Raw genomic sequence first — 8654 nt, 5'->3', positions numbered from 1 at the left:
TCCCTCTCTATGAAGGAGATGCAACTAGATAAACCTTCTTTTCAGTATGAAAAAAACAATATATATATATATATATATATATATATATATATATATATAGATATATATCCAAGTATATTCAATACATAATGTATTTGTTGATGCCATAATTGCCATCATATTTTTAGATACAGTCATATCAAGTCCATCTCAACTTGAAGACACAAAAAATATAGTCTACAATCTAGATTTATGACTATGTACGCCGTGGTATTAAGATAAGAAAACAGTTTGCAATCATATATCCATATTGATCTAATTAGACAACATTAAGGTATCTAATATGTGGAAGTATGTAATGCACCAAACAAAAAAAAGATATAAAGAGTGTAAAAAAAAAACGCTAAAAACCTTCCAAAACAACATATGTACTCAAGTATCTAATATGTGGAAGTATGTTATGCACCGAACAAAGAAAGGATATAAATAGTGTCACAAAGAAAACACTAAAAACCTTCAAAACAACATATGTACTCCAAAAATTAACGCTACCCAGTTAAAGGAAGCACCCCAACGTCTACAATGTTATCTCCCAGCTTGATTTCTATGTGCATCCCATCCAAAACATCTTGTAGCCCCCTCTTAGACAGTCGATCAACATTTTGATTAAGTCTCGTCCAATATGCACAATCGTTGAGTCTCTAAAAGAGGCCCAAAGATTCTCGATTTGACTGAGCCAGCCATGGAGCATTGGTTGGCTAACTTTTGCGCAACCCATAACATGGTCAATAATAATCCTTGAGTCCCCAAATATGTGAATAGAAGGGATGTTAAGATAGCTAGAGAACTAGAGAAGGCCCCATAGAGCCATCGCTTCAGCCCTCATATTCGTGCCTCTGCTAGCTCCCCAGTGAACCCAAAATTCCTGCTCCTATGATATAGCAATCCAAAAACCACAACCACATCTGTTCCTTTGTGCTGCCCCATCAAAAAAACCAGTTGGGTACTCCATCCTAGGGCCAGTTTGTTTGTGAATGATCTTCTTAGGCCCTGTGTCATGTTGTTTACCAATAGAATACCATTTAATAATGCGATCCAACACCTGCATAACATTATCTCTATAATTTTCAAAAATGATTTTGTTACACCATCTCCAAATCTCCCAGAAGAGAATAAGGGGGATGTTCCGCCATGTGGAATTTTGATTACTCCACCAACTCAAACAAGCAATAATGTTGTCATATTGGTTATAGGGAAAACCAATAGAACCAGCAAGATTGCTCCAAACCTGTGCAGTCATAGGGAATTTTAGAAAAATATGGAAATTGTTCTCCTCTGCTTTCCTGCATAGTACACAAATCCCCGGCCCATGCCAATTCCTCTTCTGGAGGTTCTCCCAAGTTAGATTTTTATTCTTCCAAACCAGCCAAAGAAAAAGAATGATCTTAATGGGGATTTTAGATTTCCAGAATTTGTAGAACCAACATACCTCAGTGTGTTGTACCTCCTGGCGACAGAGTGTGGAATATATATCAACGACCACAACGCCCCCCTCCTTCATCTTGCCTATCCAGGCAATCTTGTCCCTATCTTCCTCACGACATACTCCTAAAAGGCTCATGCCAGTACTAAAATGTTCACACTCCCACGCCATCTGCTCGTCTAGGCCCAGTTCCCATGCCCATTTCCAAATAGGACATTGACCCTACCATTCAAATATGACCTGGTTCCAAAAGAAGATCCCACGACTGTTTATACAATGTATAAAACCATCTGATATACGACTGTCATCTTCAGTGCCCAGTATGTGATCCATTCCAATAATAATTCGGTGTCCAGAACCTAGTTTCCAAGCAAGATTCTGCAAAACATTTTTACTCATTTTTATGAAGCTGAGCCAAATGGTTGAGCCTGATGCGATCCCAATACGCCCTCTGCGCATCCAGATAGGAAACTCGTGGTCCTTTTGATACTTATGTCTTAATATCATGCCCCAAATTCCATTCCCAAATAACCCCCTCCATAGTGATTTCTGCAGTAACGCCCAACCAAATCTCCTCAGATTCAATATCCCCTGCCACCCATTTTGCTTAGGAAGAGAGATATGGTCCAGCTTAACTAGATGGAGTTTTTTATTATTAGTCATACCGGACCAGATGTATTTGGCCATAATCTGATTGAGACTCTTAATAATGGTGAGAGGGAGATGATATAGATGTGCCCAATATACTCCCAACTCTGTGATCACCGCATGGGTCAGGGTGATGCGAAAGCCCCTCAATGATAAACATCTTAATTCCCACCCATAACTTTTTTTATAGAAATGATCCACAAGCCACATCCAATCGTTAACCTTATAACTGTAGGTCTTAATATGATAGCCAAGATATTTCAAGCTCCCTGACAATAATTCTAAAGCCACCCCAAAATGTCTACGTATATATGCAATAACCTCCATATCACATATGCCATGTAATACAATAAACTTTTTAAGATTCATGAATAGTTGAGTAGCTTTCCCAAACTTTGCAAACATATGAAAAAGTGTCAGCCGTGCATACCTATTGAGCATCCCCATGATGAGCACATCATCAACAAAAAAACTATGTGAAATTCTGATGTCTCTTCCCAAGTGCAGTGCATGAAACTGTCCCTCTGCCACCGCTTTTTTTATATGTAAACTCAACCCATCCATTGCCAATATGAATAATAGAGGAGATAGTGAACATCCTTGTCTGAGTCCCCTCCCAGCCTTAAAGAAATCTGTAGGATAACCATTAATAACAACAACATAATTAACATTTGAAACACAAGCCATAATCCACTTAGCACATCTGGCCTGGACACCAATTTTATGAAGTACCAACCTCAGGTATCCCCAGTCAAGGCAGTCATAAGCCTTTTGTAAGTCAACCTTCATAATAGCAACATTTAATTTTTTAGAATGGATCGAGTGCATGCATTCCTGGGCAATCGCCACAACATCGTGAATTTGTCTATTTTGCAGGAAGTCGAACTGCTCAGGGGATATGTACTTAGACAGAGTATGCTTAATCCTGTTAGCAATAGTTTTTGAGATAATCTTATAAATAAGATTACAAAGTGAAATGGGTCTATAATCTGAGAAAGAGTCAGAGGGAGTCCTTTCCAGAATGACAACAATATATGTAGAATTTATATGCGGGTGTATATATCACCTAGTCCACGATTCCTCAACCATGTCGAGAAGATCCTGCTTAAAAATATCAAAGAAATGTGTGAAAAGTTCCACCATCCACCCATCTAGTGTTGGACTCTTGTCCCCCTTAAAAAATTTAAGCACCCACGGGATTTCCTCCTTTGAGACAGCTTTATGTAGAACCGAGTTTGCATCCTCATCGAACATGGAGAGATATAATTCCACCCCCAAAATTTTATCATATGCATTGTCCAAGTCCCTATGATAGTAGGCCTTCTGAAAATGTAGAACAATGGCTTTGCAAATGTCCTTCTACGTCTAAGACCTATTTCTAGTTGCATCAGTGATCTCCCATATGGAGTTGAGCTTTCTCCTGTGATTGGAAAATCTGTGAAAAAATTTAGTATTCCTGTCCCCTTCCCGAATCCATATGGCCCTACTCTTTAGGTGCCAAGTAGACTCTTTAATAAGTAGTATATGTTTCTTTTTAAGTTCCAGGGCATGAATACGATTCCTGATAGCAACTGGGAGATTATGCACAAGCATATGTGGGCGAATGACATCTAGTTCCCTCAAAATGTCAAGTAACTCTTTGTTCATTTGACTTCGTTTTCTCTTCTCCCATGCTTTTACCTCCACCCTAAGAGCCCGAAGCTTATCCAGTATATGCTTCATGGGGGAAGTGCCCTGAACCCCGACTCGATTCTAGACTTCTCGCACAAGATTGGTAAAATCTTGGTCTTCCAACCACACATGATTAAACTTAAAAGGTATCCCACATTTGAGGTCTCCCTTCCTCTAGTGTAGGATAATGGGCCGATGGTCCAAGATATAATTACTCGTCACCTCTGATTGGACAATCCCAAGTCTCTCAACTAGTTGGTCATGTAAGAGGAAGCTATCCAGCCTCTTCATGACATATCCATCCCCTGATATATGATTCTCCCAAGTTGGAACAATCATAGAAGGGCATATATCAACAAAGTTGTAATGAATAATAATATATTTGATCTGTTAAGCCATAGCGTCAACCTATATAGACCTCCCCATACCTCGTCTAGACCAATCGTACAATTCAAATTCCCTACTATAACAAGAGACACAAGTCTCAGAATATCCGACGCAATGAGATTATCCCAGAAAACAACCTGATCTCTGTGTGGGGCATATACATTTAAAATATGAATTCAACCCTTTAAACCATGGATATGACTAGTAAAGAAGATGCCAACAAAACATGAAAATGCCTTAACTTTAACCCATCGAGGGTCCGAGAGAGCTGCTAGTCACCCCGAGAGACCCACAACATCAGTGACAGTGATATGCCAATTAGGAAGCATCTTCCTGAAATAATTTATCACTCGCAAAACCACGTACATAGTTTCTTGTAGAAAGATGATATATGGACCAAGAGAGAGGAAAAGTTCCTTGAGGGCCATATATATAAGTGCAACCCCCGACCCCAAATATTCAAAAAAAGGATGAAAGTCATGTTAGCTCACGGCCCTTGGAACACGGAGATAAACCTTCTATACAAAAGAGACCTTGTCGGTTACATCGGTTAGCATAACAGCTAAAATAAGAATTAATAGGAAATATATTTATTTTCAAGAGAGTTAACATATGGAATATTTTATTAGATACAAAGGCATTTTGAAAGTAAATTTAAAGTTATAGTAAGTAATTGATTTTATATTTAAAATAATGTATTAAGTAATATAACTATTATGTTTTGAAATAAATAATTAAAAAATTGTGTATATATATATATATATATATATATATATATATATATATATATATATATATATATATATATAAAAAAGCATAGATATAAATTAGTATTAATTATTCAAATTTATATTTATATTAAATTAATTATATCAAATTTTGAAAATGATATAAAACAATATATTAATTACACTAATGAATATAATAATTTTATTAAAAATTAATATAAAAAATATTTACATTAAAAAATACTTTAAATATAAATGAGAAGGATTTATTAATTGAAAAAATACAAACGAATTTCAAAATAAATTTAAGTTTATATTAATTAACTAAACTTAAATTAGAAAAATTAAATTAAATAATATAATCATAAATAAATAAGAGCAAAATAATATAATCATAAATAAATAAGAGCAAAAAAATAGAATAATATTTATTGAATTCGCATTAATTAATTTAAATTTTTGCATTTAAACATAAGAACATGTTTATATATGAAAATTATAATTTTATAAAAAATAACATGTATTTAACCTATTATATCTATTTAAATATGTGAGAATAATATTAATAATTTATATTAATTAACTATATTTCTAAAATAAAATAAAAATATTTTTATGCTAATGAAAATAACCTATTATGGTATATCAGCCTTGCGGTCGCACTCGGTTTTACGTTCGATTCCATTTTTTGGGGTGTGGATTCAAGGTTTTCTGGCAACCCATTACACGCTATCTGCGGCTAGATCTGTGGCAGGGTTCTAATCTTCTGCGGCTGGGTTCTAGATCTGCGGCTAGATCTAGAGATATGGATTATTGAACATAGCGGATGCTTGGTAAAATCCTTCTGCTGCTGCAGCAATCGTTCTTCTGGGGAAGACAGATTCATATATTCTCGCCTTCTGCGATTTCTGCTGTTGACGGGCGGCTATCCGCCTTCATCAAACACGCAGTGTAAGGAGATCTAATCTTCTGTGGCTGGGTTCTAATTTGCCTTATTTCATTGGAAGTATCGTCTAGGCCAAAACAAACTTATAGCATATATATTGTGTCTGTACTATTTCTCTAAACCGAGAACTTGCTCTTCGACACGTTCTCTATGCTGCGTGGTTCAATCTCTCTAGGCTGTTCAAGAACGATTTCGAAGTTCACTCCATCTCAGCTGTGGGAGATTGCAAGTTTGCTTCGTTTGAGATTCAAAAAGTGAAAGAACTTCAAGGTGAAAGTGTAGGTCTCCGAGAAGGGTTGGTGTTGATGCTCGTCATGGTGGAGTTTTATAGCACTCGCGATGACTACAGTGAAATGCAGAACCCTTATGATGGCAGTTGGGTTCTAGATCTAATCTTTTGGCTGGGTCTCGGCTCTCACGCTGTGTTTAGGCACTCTCCGCTGTCTTACGCTGTGGGGTTATAAAAAACAACAACTAATTTCATAGACGAACCACCTGTCTAATCTTCTGCAGCTAGATTTAGATCTAATCTTCTGCCTTATTTCTTTGCGGCTGGGTTTTAGATTTAATCTTCTGTGGCTAGATCTAGATCTAATCTTCTGCCTTATTTCTCTGCGGCTGGGTTCTACGGGTAAGTAAAATATGGCTCCCAGCTTCGCGAAAATCGTTGTTGGCTCAATTCTGTCTACTTCTGGAGGGAAATCCCTTGCCCATATCGTCAATGAAGCCCCAGCTCCCACTGTCCAAGTGGTCCAAGCCTCACTCGATGAGGCTTTGAAGTTTTTTGAAAATGCCCTAATCTACGGGTTCAATGGCTTTTGGCCGCCGCTGACAGCGCTCCACAATTGGATCTCGGAGGTATGAAAGCCTGTCATTTTTTATGAAATTAATATCTACTCCTCTACTAGATGTTTCTTTATAGTAAATTTTGAAAATCCTGAAAGCAGACAATATATTCTAGATTCTGGCCCTTGGTTTTGGAAAAACTCAAGCCTATTCATGAAGCCATGGAACCCATCATTCCATCCCTCAATAGCAGTCATAACCTCAACACCAATTTGGGTGAGATTGTCAAGCCTACCCTTGCATCTTTGGAATCTCTCCTCACTAAAAGCCATTGGAAAATTTTACTGCAGGTGCCCAGAAACAGAGGAATATGCCAGAACCACTTATGCACGCATCTGTGTGGAAATGGACTTCAGCGCCAGATTCCCAGCTGAAATAAACCTAACACTTAAAGACTATGTGTGGAACCAGAAACTCGATTATGAAAGTGTTTTCTTCCAATGTCGATCCTGCCTTGAGACAGGCTATCTAGCCAAAAATTACCCAAAAGCCTTCCAGAAAAATTCTTCTAGAAAAAACCACCACAAATCTACATGGTGGGAAGAAGCACAAAAAGAACACTACACCGTCATCAAAGAAGAATACTCTAGAGAAAACTCTGAATCACAAGAAATCGAGCAAGAAATAAACAACTCTCAAGACAAGCAGGGAGAAAGCCCTGCCCAGCAACAAAAAAGTGAACTCGACAACCCCTCAAGCATCAACGTTTATGAGGATTCGAATACTGCACAAAATAAATCTTCCTTTAACAGCGAAGCAGATCTCTTAGACCAAACTTCTTCTCCGACTATCTTCAAAAGGATGAACACAATTGATTGCAAAGCTAAGACACCAATGTCCCAAGAACCATAAGAGATGAAGGAGACGCAAGATAAAGGAAATTGGAAGACTGTAGAGAAAAAAAAGAATGCTACAGGACCAATCTCGCCAAGAAAGATGAAGAGTCACATAATTAAAAACTAAGAAAATTATAAGTCGGATAGACCAATTTGGTCTCAGTGGACGTTAACCACCATCACTTAACATATATATATATATGATGAAAAATAAATATAAATTTATTAAATTTGTTAATTCAATTGGTTTGTGATTCAAAATAATTAGTTAAATTTTTTTTAGAATAATCATATGTGATTTTATTAACGTCAACTATGAAACCAATAGAGGGTAATACAGGGTTTTGATGCCAACCGAATAGATGGTTCAAAATGTTGAAGCCCATAAAATTATAAGTGATTATTTCGAAAGAGTGTTTTCCAAAAAAATCTGATTATTTCGAAAGAGCTTTTCCTATAAGAAAATATCAAATGTCAAGAAGAACGCTTTTTATTGATGATATTTGAAATGAGTTTAGATTTATTTAAAAAAAAATTGTAAAGAAAAAGATAAATTTCTTAAAAGTTTTATCTATATAAAATTTTTTGAAAAAAAAATTAGTTTATTTTTTAATTTAATTTTTTCTAGAAATCGGTAAAGATTTATTGAAATCACAAGTTTAAAGTATGAAATTCCCAAAACACAAACAACTTTTTAAAATTGTACTTTTTAAAAAAAGAAAAAAATGAAAAAATAAATAAATAATCTACAATATTTGATTGACTTACAACTTAATAAATTTAAAATTAAAATAAATATAAATAATACTAATAAAAAAATCTAGTTTCAAAAGTACAGTCAAATATAATAAAAAAATTAAAACTAATCATCCACATTTATTTATTGCATAATTTAACTTATATACAAAATAAGTTTTTTAGCCTAAAAACTTTTGGGGCACAATTCTATAGATTAAGCAACTTAAACTCAAATTTTAAAAATTTATTCCTGATTTTAGTTAAAATTAATTAGAAAAATATCGTAAAAAAAGTTATTTATTTACACATTTTTCTAAATTTAATTAAATTTTATTGTTAAACATCGTATTTGAGTTATTTTAATGACATCATTATTGATCAAGCAATTTTTT

This window comes from Pinus tabuliformis, chromosome 4_1 (genome assembly GCF_031772625.1).
Source record: "Pinus tabuliformis cultivar Carrire ecotype Pingquan chromosome 4_1, CPIR1, whole genome shotgun sequence".
NCBI lineage: Eukaryota > Viridiplantae > Streptophyta > Pinopsida > Pinales > Pinaceae > Pinus > Pinus tabuliformis.
The sequence above is the reverse complement of the archived record's forward strand: the minus strand, read 5'-3'. Positions refer to the sequence as shown.